Raw genomic sequence first — 13,064 nt, 5'->3', positions numbered from 1 at the left:
ATTTGAAAAACATTTTTTTCACCCTTTAGTCATCAGCATTAGTAACAGACACGTCAGCAAGTTATCTGGCTGTAGTCTCACTGCACACCAGAGCACTGACCTGGCCAGCTTCTCTAATTGAGTGCCAAGCCCCCAATTTACGCCCACATACAAACAGGCAGTTGGGATGGGGGATGGGGAGGGAGGGAGGAAGAGAGAAGTTTCCACGTTTACACAGGAGGGAATTTAGATATGAGAGGCTCAATAACATGTCTTAAATCGAGAATAATAATAATAAATGGATTATATTATCTTAATAACAAGTCTTGATACAATAATATTATTTCAGAGTTGGTGGTTTTACAGTTGTATTCTACTGGAAACAGATTCTGGGACCAGGAAAATTCATAAGAAAATGATGTATCAGGGAGTGTTCCCAGGAAAAAGGACCATGTAAGGGAGTGACGTGAAACAGAGGTGACTTGGGGAGGGGTAAGTCACACCTCAAGGGTTGTCCTATCAGAGGACAGGGATGGGAACAGGTATAACCCATTCCTGCCAGTCATAGATTAAGGGCTGCCGTGGTTGGTGGGGGGAGGGGGGCGATGCGGGCAGGATCACCAGGGAAATCCGGTTCCCTGCAGCGCAGGTAAGGCTGGCTGTGGCCGAGAAGGTGTGGCTGGCGGTGGAAAGCACACCCAGAGTCAGTGCCCTCTGCTGGCATCCGCGGAAGGGGATCTCAAAAAAGGAGCAGCGTTATGGAAGAAAAGAAGAGATAGCTCTGATTTTGCTGTTTTATTTCCACATGGATACCAAACTCATCACTCCCTGAAGAAGCAAAAGCAACCTGAAGAGGGTAAGGTGCATTGTTCTCGCAGTTGGGAGGCCTGGGCTTCAGCCCTGGTTTGGGCAGCAGCATGACCCTGGGGGGACCCTGGAGGAGCCGGTCAGTCTCGGTGGCCCTCAGCTTCCCCTCAGGACCCCGCACAACCTCAGAGGCAACAATGCCAAGTAAACATTGGTTGGTTGACTAAAATTGTGTTATTTCAGCACTGTAGGAATTTAGGTCGTGGCTAACCTCCAAGCTCCCTTCCTGCTGGGTCTTTAACAGGGAGACTTCCTCTCGGTTTCCATGTTTCTGTTATTCTTCTAGAGGAGTTTTCTTTTGTGTATGTGATTCAGCTCTTCAGAGGGCCCCGTGACAGTCATATGAGATGTGTTTAATTTTGTACAGTTTAATTGCATATTAGCAACAGCGTTTACTAGATGACTCTGCTCTTCCAAGGAAAAATCATTCAAGATTTTTGTTCTTGGAGACTTAAAAGAGGAAAATATAAATGCCTATTTTCTTTGCTAGTATCCATGTTGTGATAAAGAAATAATAAAAAGTGGCTTTTTCTCCAAAATGTATGAATAAATGACTTCTGGTTTCCATTCTCAGGATGAGATTTATGCTCTTAGACTTGACTCCAGTTCTGGGGTATTCTACGATAGGTTTACAACTGGAATGAACATCGTTGATGCTGTCAGGTAAGGCAGAGTGTGGAGGGAGGAAGGTCTCTCCCTTGAGGGGCAGACACAGAGGTGTGGCCCAGGTCCCCCTTCAAGGAGGGATGCGCTACCCAGCGGGGTCAGCTCCTTCTAGGTGGGGCCTTAGCTGCTTAAACTGCTTCATCCAAGGTCATGCCTGCCCGGGAGATCCTGAGTCTGGTGACTGAGAAAAGTGGGGATATTAAAACGTAACAGTTTTGGCCTAACTAGGGAGAGGATGACATTAAGTGCATGCTCCAGATTTTTCTGTTATATTGCTAAAGGCTTTGTTGGGTGGGTGTAGCAGCTAACTTCTTCCTCAAAGCTGTCCTGCTTCCTCTCACATCCTTTTACAGGTGCTAGTCTCTGTTAAACATCTTGCACCCCAAACTCTCAAAGACTCTAAGCTGTAACAGTTGGTGCTGAGGGTGATCCCCAAAAGCAGGCAATAAAGTGAGGGTTCAGAAGTGGATCCCACACCACCGGGCTGGCCGTGAGGACCCCACCCATCACTGGTGGCTGCTAATACCAGTGGCCATTCAGCTGTTATATCTCCCACAGTGGGCGGGGTGGGGGATGATTTGGGCACGGGTACCAGGAGGAGCAAATACACTTGTGGGTGCAACAGATAAGTTATTTGAGACTTGGAAGGAAAAGGTAGAGACAAAGGTAACGGGATTGGGTGGCTATTGCCAAGTCTCACTGACAGCTACACAATGTTGAGGAGCCGCTGAAGTGAAAACCAAGTTTGAGATGGAGGTGCGAAAGCCAGAAGGCTCGTGGATATTCGAAGATGCTCCTTCAGTCCGGCAGCGTTGGGACAAGAGAAGTGTTGGACTTCTTCAGCTCAGAGATTGGACTTCATAAAAAAATGAAGGCAGGGGCGCCTGGGTGGCTCAGTGGGTTGAAGCCTCTGCCTTCGGCTCAGGTCATGATTCCAGGGTCCTGGGATCGAGCCCCACATCGGGCTCTCTGCTCAGTGGGGAGCCTGCTTCCTCCTCTCTCTGCCTACCTCTCTCCCTACTTGTGATCTCTGTCTGTCAAATAAATAAATAAAATCTTAAAAAAAAAAAAATGAAGGCAGGTCTGTGTCAAGATCAAGGCCTAGGTTAGAAAATCCTTTAATCTGAACAGATGGAATGAGACGTTTTGGTGAACGTCTCCAAAGATTTTTGACTTCTCAGAGTCTGGTCTTCCTAAGCCATTGGCCACCGTAGGACTGGCATGATGGGCTCATGAGTGGAGAGGCCACGGTGACAGAGACGGAGGCGTAGAATATTTCCAAGAACACATAAAGGTGGTTTTCGCCTTGTACAGTAAATGCGGGGTGGTAAAAATGACCATGCACCCAGGGGCATCTCAATGATGCAGTCGGTTAAGTGTCCAGCTCTTGAATTCGGCTAAGGTCGTGATCTTGGGTCATGAGATCAAGCCCCGCATCATGCTCTGTGCTCAGCTCAAAGTCTGTTTGAGACTCTCTTTCCCTCTTCCCCTGCCCCCAGCCTGTGCACGCAATCTCTCTCTCTCTCTCAAATAAATAAGTTAATCTTAAAAAAAAAAAAAAACCCATACACCCCAAAACCATGCAAAGCAAAGTTAACAATCAACGGGAAAAATTATGATTGTACTCCAACTTTTAAAACTTCTGTCCCAGGGCGCCTGGGTGGCTCAGTGGGTTAAGCCACGGCCTTCGGCTCAGGTCATGACCTCAGGGTCCTCAGATCGAGTCCCGCATCGGGCTCTCTGCTCAGCAGGGAGCCTGCTTCCTCCTCTCTCTCTCTCTCTGCCTGCTTCTATGCCTACTTGTGATCTCTCTTTGTCAAATAAATAAATAAAATCTTAAAAAAAAAAACAAAAAAACTTCTGTCCCAAAAAAATGAATTAAAAAAAATAATAAAAATCAGATTTAAAAATAAGGTTTTGTCAAAATATTAAAAACTGTGTTACTATTGGTTATAAATGTATAGGGAACTGAAAAACAATAGTACAGCTAATATATATTTAGTAAACTGTAACTTGAAACATGAGAAAGCCTGGAAATTAGCAGTTTATTCCTGCGTCAGTAAAGTTAGCAGGAATAGTTTGGACAGTGTTTATGTTCTTGCATACTTTTCGAGATGGAGAGAGCATCTTTTTCTGCCTCTGTGGAGAACTGTTATATTCTTTTCTAGGTCTGGATTAGCTTTCCACAGTTAACACTTTGCGATTCTAGTGAAATTGAAATTGAATTGCATGAAAAATTTCGAAGAGTTGTTTCAGCAAAGTGTTTGCCAGGTCCACTTCCTCTGGGACATCTCCATCCTCTCTCTCCTCCCCCTTTCCATTTATTTATGTATTTATTTATCAGACAGAGATCACGAGTAGGCGGAGAGCAGGCAGAGAGAGAGAGGGGAAAGCAGGCTTCCTGATGTGGGGCTCAATCTCAGGACCCTGGGGTCATGACCTGAGCTGAAGGCAGAGGCTTTAACCCACTGAGCCACCCAGGTGCCCCAGCTCCTCCCACTTTCTCAGTCCTGTTGCTACCTTTGGCCTTCACTAAGTTCCTCTGCTGTTCGTCTACCTAGAAGCAGCTGGGCACGTGCTCCCACAGTCAGTTCTTTCTTCTGTAGTTCCTTTGACTCAAATTGCACTTCCAGCATTATCCCTTTTGGAATTTCCTGCTGCGCTTTCATCTTTGTTGGCTGTGGGAGGCTGCAATAAGTCTTGAGGACCAAACCAGGCCCTGACTTGTGCCTCCTTTAAAGTCCAAATAACCTAACAAAGGTTTAGGACAGGAAAATTTGAGTAGCACTGAGAAAGGGTCTGTGCTATGTGTTGTGCTCTCGCCTACGTGACTTCCCACACGCTTGCTAAACAATTTGGTTGGGGTCATAAGTTCGTGGCTGGTCCTTGCTGCCCTAGTACAGCCCATAAATTACTTTCAGGTTTGCTGTATCAATACAGAACAATTGTACATTTGGCATCATGAGGTCTGCTTATAGTCAAATGTGAAACTTATTATTGGGAACTTGTGGTTGTTTAACTAGATACAGATGTATTGCTTCTCCTATTATCACTATATATATGGCCTTAATGCTTTGAATAAACTTAGCACTATTGGACATCCTCCTCAGTGCTCCTCCTGCCCCCATCTCTCTGCTTCTCGAGTTCTTTTCTTCATCCTCTTACCCTCACGTTCCTGGTCGTTTTGTCACACCGGCCACGACAGTTGGCCAATTCCCTCTTTCGGGCATCCATTATTGTCAACTGTACCATGGGTTTCTCCTGGGAAAACAGGCAACACAACTAGATGCTTGGCTGCCTGTGTGTGAACTGAGCAAAGAATGGCAGTGAACAATTGCCAAATGACTTTAAAAGAAGTGATGTGATCAGTACTAATCATGACACGCATCTTCTATTTACATAGTGATTTGTGGACTAAAGAGCTAATGTTGGGCTTGTACTCTATGCACAGTTAACATACTGTTAAAACTGAAATTTGAACCACAGTTGTTGGGGACTGGTGTCATTCAGCTGAAGTTTGTGCATAATTTGGAACCTTGCAAAGCAAGGACTCACTGTACTTCCAACACTTGCCAAGACTGATATAGCGAGGCTACTGTCCAATGGCCAATTGATCTTCAGCAGAGATCAGTACTGAGGCCCTCATTCCTCAATGAGGCCAACTGGCCACTTGATGGCAAGTTGGACACATTAGGTCCCTTCCATTTTGGAAGGGCCAACAGTTTGTTCCCATAGGACCATATTCTGGGATGAGCTTTCCTCTTCTACCTGTACAGCCTCATCCAGCACCACTATCTGAGGACTTACACAGTGTTTGACTCACACGAACCAGATCCCACATTGTGTCAGACAAGGGAACCAACTTAACCAGAGAGGAGTGGTGGAAACAGGCCATGACTATGGGATCCACTGATCCTATCCCCCAAGACACTGCCAGCCCAGTGGGGTTGGAACACCCTGCAAAAGACAGAGCTGAAGTCCCAGCTAGAGACTTTACTCTGGGAGGACGCATCCTGGAGAGTGCAGCATGTGCATTGAACCAACATCTTCAGGTAGATTTGTGTCCCCAACAGGAAGAATCAATAAGCCCAGTTGGCCCTATTTACCATCATTCTCATTGACTGACTTTCGAGGGACTTTGTGTTTCTTATCTCCACATTGCTGGGCTTTGCAGGATTCGAGGTCCTTGGCCCCAAAGAGGACTCAGGGAACCCAGAATAAGTGCATGGAATAATAAAATACAGCTGTTGCCCAAACACTTTGCACTTCTTGTGTCCAGGGACCAGCAGGCAAGAAGAGAAGTCACCGTTTTGGCAGGGATAACTGACCCTGATCATCAGGATTGGGTAAGGCTATTCTTGAACAATGGGACAGGGTGAAATACGTGCCCAATCATGACTGTAAATGGACAGGTACAGAAACCTGACCTGAGAAGGAAATGGGGACCAGGGCTCAGGCCCCTCACTGATGACAGCTAGTTCAAGCCCCCAGGTAAGTCTCCAAGGCCAGAAGAGGAGGTAACCAAGGGTGAGGGGGATCTAGAATAGTGAAGGAGGAAAATGATTCAGATCAATTGTGGCCCAAGACCAACTGTCGTGATGGGGACAAAATTTGTTTCTCCAAAAGTGTACCTTAAGAAGAGAGGCCACTGGAATCCTGAAAAACCTGCTTTCTCAATACACATGGAGAATGGATCCAAGCAGCAAAAGGAGATGGACGACGTGGAGATCCATGGCCCAGGACCTCCTTTCAAGGAAGGACAGAGGTACAGCCCCGCTCGGGGAGAGGGGTAAAGTAATTTTCAGATTTCAACTTTATTTTAGAAGTAATGTAATGTTTTTTAAAAAGTTTATTCTGTGATGGTGAAGATATTGTCATTGGAAGAAAGCTCCCAGTCCCCCAAATATAAGGATCTCCAGTAAGCCAGATTGCAGAGATCACTATACTAAGTTGTGAGTGATAATGCTGTTTATTTATATGATATGTCACAATATACAAAGCATTTTTATATTTACAGGGTTACTCGTTCCAAACAGCCATTCTGCGCACTAAGCAGATACTTATAGTCTCTCTTTTAAGAAAAAAAAAATTAAGAAAAACTGCAGAATGTCTGGGTATAAATCCCAGAGAAAATTCCGCTCTTGTGCTCAAGAAGAAAATACAAGGTTATTCATATAACTGAACAATTGAAATAGTGAAATATGGGGTGCCTGGGTGGCTCAGTGGGTTAAGCCTCTGCCTTTGGCTCAGGTCATGATCTCAGGGTCCTGGGATCTAGGCTCGCATCAGGCTCTCTGCTCAGCAGCGAGTCTGCTCCCCCGCCACCTCTGTCTGCTGCTCTGCCTACTTGTGATCTCTCTCTCTGTGTCCAATAAGTAAATAAAAATTCTTTAAAAAAATAGTGAAAGGTGGAAGCAAACTAAATGCCCCTCAGTAGAGGAATAGATAAATAAAATGTGATATATTCATAAATTACAACACCATATAGTTAGTTTAAAAAGATGAAATACAATACATAATTTATAAAATACATCAATCTCAATATAAATCTCTGAACATAATATTGAGTCACTGAATGAAAAATTTCAGAATGTATTATATCATTTAAGTAAATTTTTAAAATAATATAAAAACAATACTAAATAATACATATATAGAACTTTTAAAGTATTTCTATTTCTTTTAAGTTTGTTTACTTATTTATTTTTTACTAATCTCAACATCCAGTGTGGGGGCTTAGAACTCACAACCCCAAGATCAAGACTCCCATGCTCTTCCAACTGAGCCAGCCAGGTGCCCCAAGCTTTTTAAGTATTTTTAAATAGACTAATTAGATACACAGTATACTCCCTGGAAGGCTTCAGGTGGTAGAGTATAAAGGCAGGGAGGATCCCTTGCTTTACAGGAATTTTTCTTCGATTCAGAAATTGTGTGTGGCTCTATTGGGAGCTGTCAAAGAAAGAGCCCATTGAATTAGGGTCTGTAAGTAAGCACAGCCTGATCTTTTTAACTTCCAGACCCAGGATCCCCATTTCCCTTTCTCCAGGGCCAAGCCTCTTCTTCCCACACTCAGATTTCTGATTCTGGAATACAGTGTGTGCTCCCTGGAAGTCTGAGGCAGAGGGATGCCCCTCACTCCCCAACCCTGCCAGCCCCTCAGTGCCTCCACACCCCCATCACAATGAGGTTTAGTTCCGGGGTTAAGCCCAGTAGCAGTGAGCCTGCCACTCAGCACTTGGAGTGGTCGTAGGGAACCTCTTTCTGCCACCCCCTGACTGTACTTCTTCTATCCTGTTCAGTGGGGCTGAGCCCTGTGCTCAGGGAGAAGCAAGAAGAAGGAAAAACAATTTTATCTTTCCCTAGTATGGACAAGAGTACCCAGAATCGGTTACCACTCTCTAAGATCTGGCTCAACCTAATTTATCATTCCTAAAGGCCACTTAACAGTATGTATTTCTTACTACATACTGTTCTTTTTTAAACCCTGTTCTAACCAGAATGCATTTGAGTTGCTTCTCATTTCTAATAGGTTGAAATTATCAAGGTATCTGAGATCATCCCAACCACAAGAGTTTGCAACCCAAGGAACAAAGGGAGCAAAAAATACTATGTCAAAATATTTTACATATTGAATTTTAAAAAGCAGTCATTTGGGGTTTTGAGACACTAATGTATTCTTTTTTTTTAAAGATTTTATTTATTCATTTGAGAGAGAGAGTGAGAGAGAGCATGAGCAAGGAGGAGAGGGAGAAGCAGGTTCCCCGCTGAGCAGGGACCTGGACATGGGACTTGATCCCAGGACCCTGGGATCACAACCTGAACTGAAGGCAGATGCTCAATCGATCGAGCCACTCAGGTGCCCCAAGACGCTAAAGTAATCTCTCTACCAAGTTCAACCAAAGGGATAGCAGAGAGCAGAGAAGATTGTTTTGTTATTGAGAATAAAGATCACCTCTATTTCACTAGACTGGGACAGTTGAGAATTAAGTAAGACAGGCTTTGCAAAGCATTTGGTCGTTTGCCCGGCTCATAGTAGGTACTTAATAAACTCAGCTGCCATTCTGTCTTGGTGTACCATATTGACTCTTGGGTTCAGTGTAAGAAGATTCCTGCTCTCTCTAAAGTAGCCCTTGTCCCAGGTTAAGTGCAAATAAAATACCTGGGGATTTTGTTGAATTGTAGATTCTGAGGCAGTGGGTCTGGGGTGAAGCCTGACAGTCCAAATTTCTAGCCAGCTTCCTGGTGTTGCTGATGCTGTGGGGAAGAAATCCCCTGGAACTATCAAGGTTCTGCCTCAGGAGTTATAATCATTCCTAGAGCAACTGGCTGGCGCTCAGTCTGAAGAGTGTGCGACTCTTCCCCCACCCCTTCTTTCCCTTTTTTTTTTTTTTCCATTTCATTTCAGGTCAGAGATTTGATCAATACCATATCAGAGCATGCGACTCTTGATCTCAAGGTTGTGAGTTTGAGCCCTACACTTGGTGTAGAGATTACTGTTTTTTAAAAAAGATCATTCTTACTTATTTCTACCCAATAGTTGTGAATATGTTGCTTTACCCCATGTGCCTTCCCTGACCCCCCATTCACCGACTCGGGTCCTATATAACTTTCAAGGAGTAGTTTAAGCCCCGCTCTTGATAAAAGCTTTTTCCCCAATTTGTGTAGCCCTAAATAATTAATATCATCTCTAAAGCCTTGAATCAAATTTAATAAGACTGGAGAGAGATCAGATAGTTAACCTAAACACTTAGTTAAAGTGGGAATATAATTTAAATATCTCCGCTTTAAACTTTTAATAAAAACATCTAAATACAAGTGTTGATCAATTTTTTGTTTTGTTTTGTTTCATTACGTGAGGCCTGTTCAAGTCGTTCTCCACTGAGAAGTGCTCTGCTTCAGCTTTCTTACTCAGCCATCCCAGTCACACATGGTTTAATTCTTCTGGGTCTGATATTTTTTTCTCATATTTGCACAGACTTCTGGCCACACCTAATTTGACCACATTTTTAAAAGGACTTGCCTTCATTTATTTAATTTGTTCCATAGACACTGCAATTCATTCTTTTTGCCCCCAGATTTCACTTGGCTTCCTAATATTTAAGTTAAATTAGGTAGTTACAAGAACAAGTCCCCAAACAGGGCTGGAAACAACCACAACCAACTGTTGCTAAGAGTATGATTCATCTGTGAGAGAGGAAGTTGGGGGTGGGGGAGACCTGCCAACATTGCCCCTCTCCTAATCCCAGGAACCTACGAATGTTACCTTATATGGCTATGAAAATTCATAAAGGGAAACCTCACTGAACATGGACTCCGGAGGCCAGAAGGGGGAGCCCTCAGGCACTACCACTTGGTATCAATGACAGACCCCAACGGGAGGAATCCACAGTTAAGGACATCAACAGGAAGAGAGGCATGTTGGTAGTTGATACTACTTTACTACTCCAGCAAGAGAAAGGAAGATTTTTCTCTTTGCATGGCAACAGCCCAGACAATGATAGACGGTCACAACTCAGCCTATGGAAAGCCAGTACAGTTTGAACTCCCAGTTTATTCTGATGGACTTTTTGTTTATAAAAGCCTTCCCAACTTCCCCCCCTTACAACCCCCCTCCCCCAACAACGTTCCTCTGTAAAAGAGCACTCCTCTCCTTTGTTCTCTGGATTTGCCTATGGCTTTTGCTATAGCTTGCTTGTTCTGAATTGCAAGTCCTTTGCTATTCTCAAATAAGCCCATTTTGTTGGTAAAATAACTGGCTGTTTTACTGTCCATGTCAACATGGCAAATAGGATTTTGCAGCTGTGATTAAGAGAAGGATTTTGAGATGGAGAGATGATCCTGGATTATCTGGATGAAGCCAACATAATCTCTTAGAAGGGTCCTTATAAGAGAGAGGCAGAAGGGTCAGAGTTGGTGGTATATTGTGTAACTATAAAAGCAAGAGGTCGGAGTGACATGAGGAAGGGGCCATGAACCAGAATAGAGAAGCTTTCTAGAAGCTGAAAAAGGGAAGAGAATAGATTTGCCCTACAGAAGGGAAGGGAAGCAGCCTGGCCAAACACCTTGCCTTGAGCCCAATGAGTCTGATTTTGGACTTCTGACCTCCAGAGCTGTAAGATAACAGAAGATTGTTGTTTTAAGCCATTAGGTCTGTGGTAATTTGCTGTCGCTTCCATTGGTACTAACACAGACCCAAGGGTCCCGCTCTGGAGAGGTACTCAGAGTGCTGTGGGCAGGGTGGTGCTGAGGGAAAGTGTTCATCCATCTGGCCAGTGCAGTCAGTGAAGAGTAATCAAAAGCTCTTCTACTGTAATTCATTTGGCACTGTATTTTGTTCACTAATTCTTTCATATGTCTTGCCAGAAGGATGGGGAGATTTTTTTTTTTAATTTTTAAATTTTTATTTAGACAACATGTAGTACGTACATCGTTAGTCTTTGGTGTAGTGCTCAGTGATTCATGAGTTGTGCATAACACCCAGTGCTCGTCACATCTCATGCTCTCCTTAATGCCCATCCCCCAGTTGCCCCATCCCCCCATCCCCCTCCCTTTCCACAACCCTCAGTTCGTTTCCCAGAATCCAGAGTCTCTCATGGTTTATCTCCCTCTCTACTTTTTTCCCATTCAGTTTTTCCTCCTATCCCCTATGATCCTCTATACTATTTCTTATATTGCACATATGAAGCAGTACGATAACTCTCTTTCTCTGGATGATTTATTTCACTTAACATAATCCCCTCCAGTTCCATCATATATATGAACCATATTCTCTTTATCCATTTATCTGTTGAAGGATGTCTCAGCTTCTTCCACAGGTTGGCCATTGTGGACAATGTTTCAATGAGTATTGGGGCACAGGTGCCACTTCTTTCCACTATATCTGTATCTTCAGGGTAAATACCCAGTGGTGCAATTGCAGGGTCATAGGCTGCTCTATATTTATCTTCCTGAGGAACCTCCATGCTGTTTTCCAGAGTGGCTGCACCAGCTTGCGTTCCCACCAACAGTATAAGAAGGTTCAAGATAGGGAGATTTTTGAGGGCATCAAGATATTCTTTTACTGGCTTTGCATCTTGAGAGATAGCATTTCAAGTCAGGAACTAATCATTTTAGTTGTGTAGGCAGTCTGTGTGGGATGTCTGTGGCTTAATCTTTAGCAAATTTTAAAGAAATATTTTTTCCTGTCAAGAAAATTGGCTTCTCTACTGTGCTAAAAACCTTTCCTCTAGGAGACCTGAGATGGAGAAAACATAGCAAAGGTTTTGTAGGCCCATTGGGCTGCTTTCTGCTATTGCCAACACTATGGCCTGAAAAGTGGCAGGTAACCTCACTTATCTTCATTCCTTCTTATTAAAATGGTGATTATATTAATATCCACCTAAGAGGAATAAATAAGTACAAAAAAAATTCCTGGTCTATAGGTACATAATAGGGTCCATGAATTTTTGCCATGGTGTGTTTGTTGGTAGAGATAATGTTCTAGAATGGTGTGAGGGAGTAAAAGAATACCCATAATGAGAGTACAGATCATCAGATATTTAATATTTTAAAGCTAGAAGAACTCTTAGGGGTTGGCAAACCCTGGCCCACAGGCCACATTTGCCTGCTTTCTGTTTTCATAAATAAAGTTTTATGGGAACACAGCCATTCATTTACCAATCATCTATGGCTGCTTTTATGCTACAAGGGCAGAGTCGAGTTGAGTACTTGTTATGGAGACTTTATGGCCTGTGAGGTCTAAAATACTATCTGACCTTCTACAGAAAAGTTTTGACCACCTGATTTAGAACACCTAACTTTACAAATAAAGGGGGGAAAAGCCTCAGTAAGATAAGGGATTTGGTCCAAGGTCTCATGGCTGGTTAGGGACAGAACCAGGATTATAACTCAGATGCCTTGACTCCCAGTTCAAAGCCTGTATGAGGCGGAGAAAATGGCAGTTCTTTGAATCCAGCTCCAAACAGGGTCCTCTGGTAGAGTTTAGCTCTGATCTAGGCTTCTGGGGAAAAGACTGCCAGGTGCCCTCCCCAGACACTCCCTGGTTGGTTCACACCTTCACGTCCCACACATGCAACTTGAAGACCTTCCCCGGAAGCAACGTTCACGTAGAAGTAGAAGGATACTAGACCTAATGCGAAGCCATATAAAGGAATAAAGAGCGCCGGTAACTAGAACTACTAAGGTAAATACAAAACCAGTATCATATTTTTATCTTCTATATGGTTTAAAATGCAAATACATAAACAATAATTACAGATCTACATTCACGGGCACACAATGCATAAAGATGTAACTTGTCACAATAACAACATCCAAGAGGACTGGCACTGCACAGAAGCAGAGTTTTTGTATACTACGGAAGCTAAAGTGGTATGAATTCAAAACTGATTGCTGTGTTTAGGTTAAGAGTTGAATTGTGATCTTTAGACTAACTACTGAGAATACGACTAAAAACTAATAAAACATAAAAAGATGGACCAGGAAATAAGAAAGGAATCAAAACCCTACACTACAAAAAAAAAAAAAAAAAAAAAAAAAAAAAAAAAAAAAAA

General features: G+C 43.3%; 2 long non-coding RNA genes across 2 annotated transcripts in view; both read left to right on the top strand.

The window, feature by feature from the left end:
* Positions 1-342: 342 nt before the first annotated feature.
* Positions 343-2,539, top strand: LOC132013223 (uncharacterized). The gene is made up of 4 exons (XR_009402925.1): positions 343-471; positions 624-835; positions 1,421-1,509; positions 1,866-2,539. It is a non-coding gene; the product is annotated as an uncharacterized LOC132013223 (long non-coding RNA).
* A 3,253-nt stretch (positions 2,540-5,792) lies between these two features.
* The window catches only part of LOC132013224 (uncharacterized), an 8,398-nt gene continuing 1,126 nt past the window's right edge, over positions 5,793-13,064 (top strand). The window contains exons 1-2 of the long non-coding RNA XR_009402926.1: positions 5,793-5,858; positions 6,139-6,277. This is a non-coding gene — a long non-coding RNA (uncharacterized LOC132013224). The remainder of the gene's footprint in view (positions 5,859-6,138; positions 6,278-13,064) is intronic.

Source organism: Mustela nigripes, chromosome 3 (genome assembly GCF_022355385.1).
Source record: "Mustela nigripes isolate SB6536 chromosome 3, MUSNIG.SB6536, whole genome shotgun sequence".
Lineage (NCBI taxonomy): Eukaryota > Metazoa > Chordata > Mammalia > Carnivora > Mustelidae > Mustela > Mustela nigripes.
The sequence above is the reverse complement of the archived record's forward strand: the minus strand, read 5'-3'. Positions and strand labels throughout refer to the sequence as shown.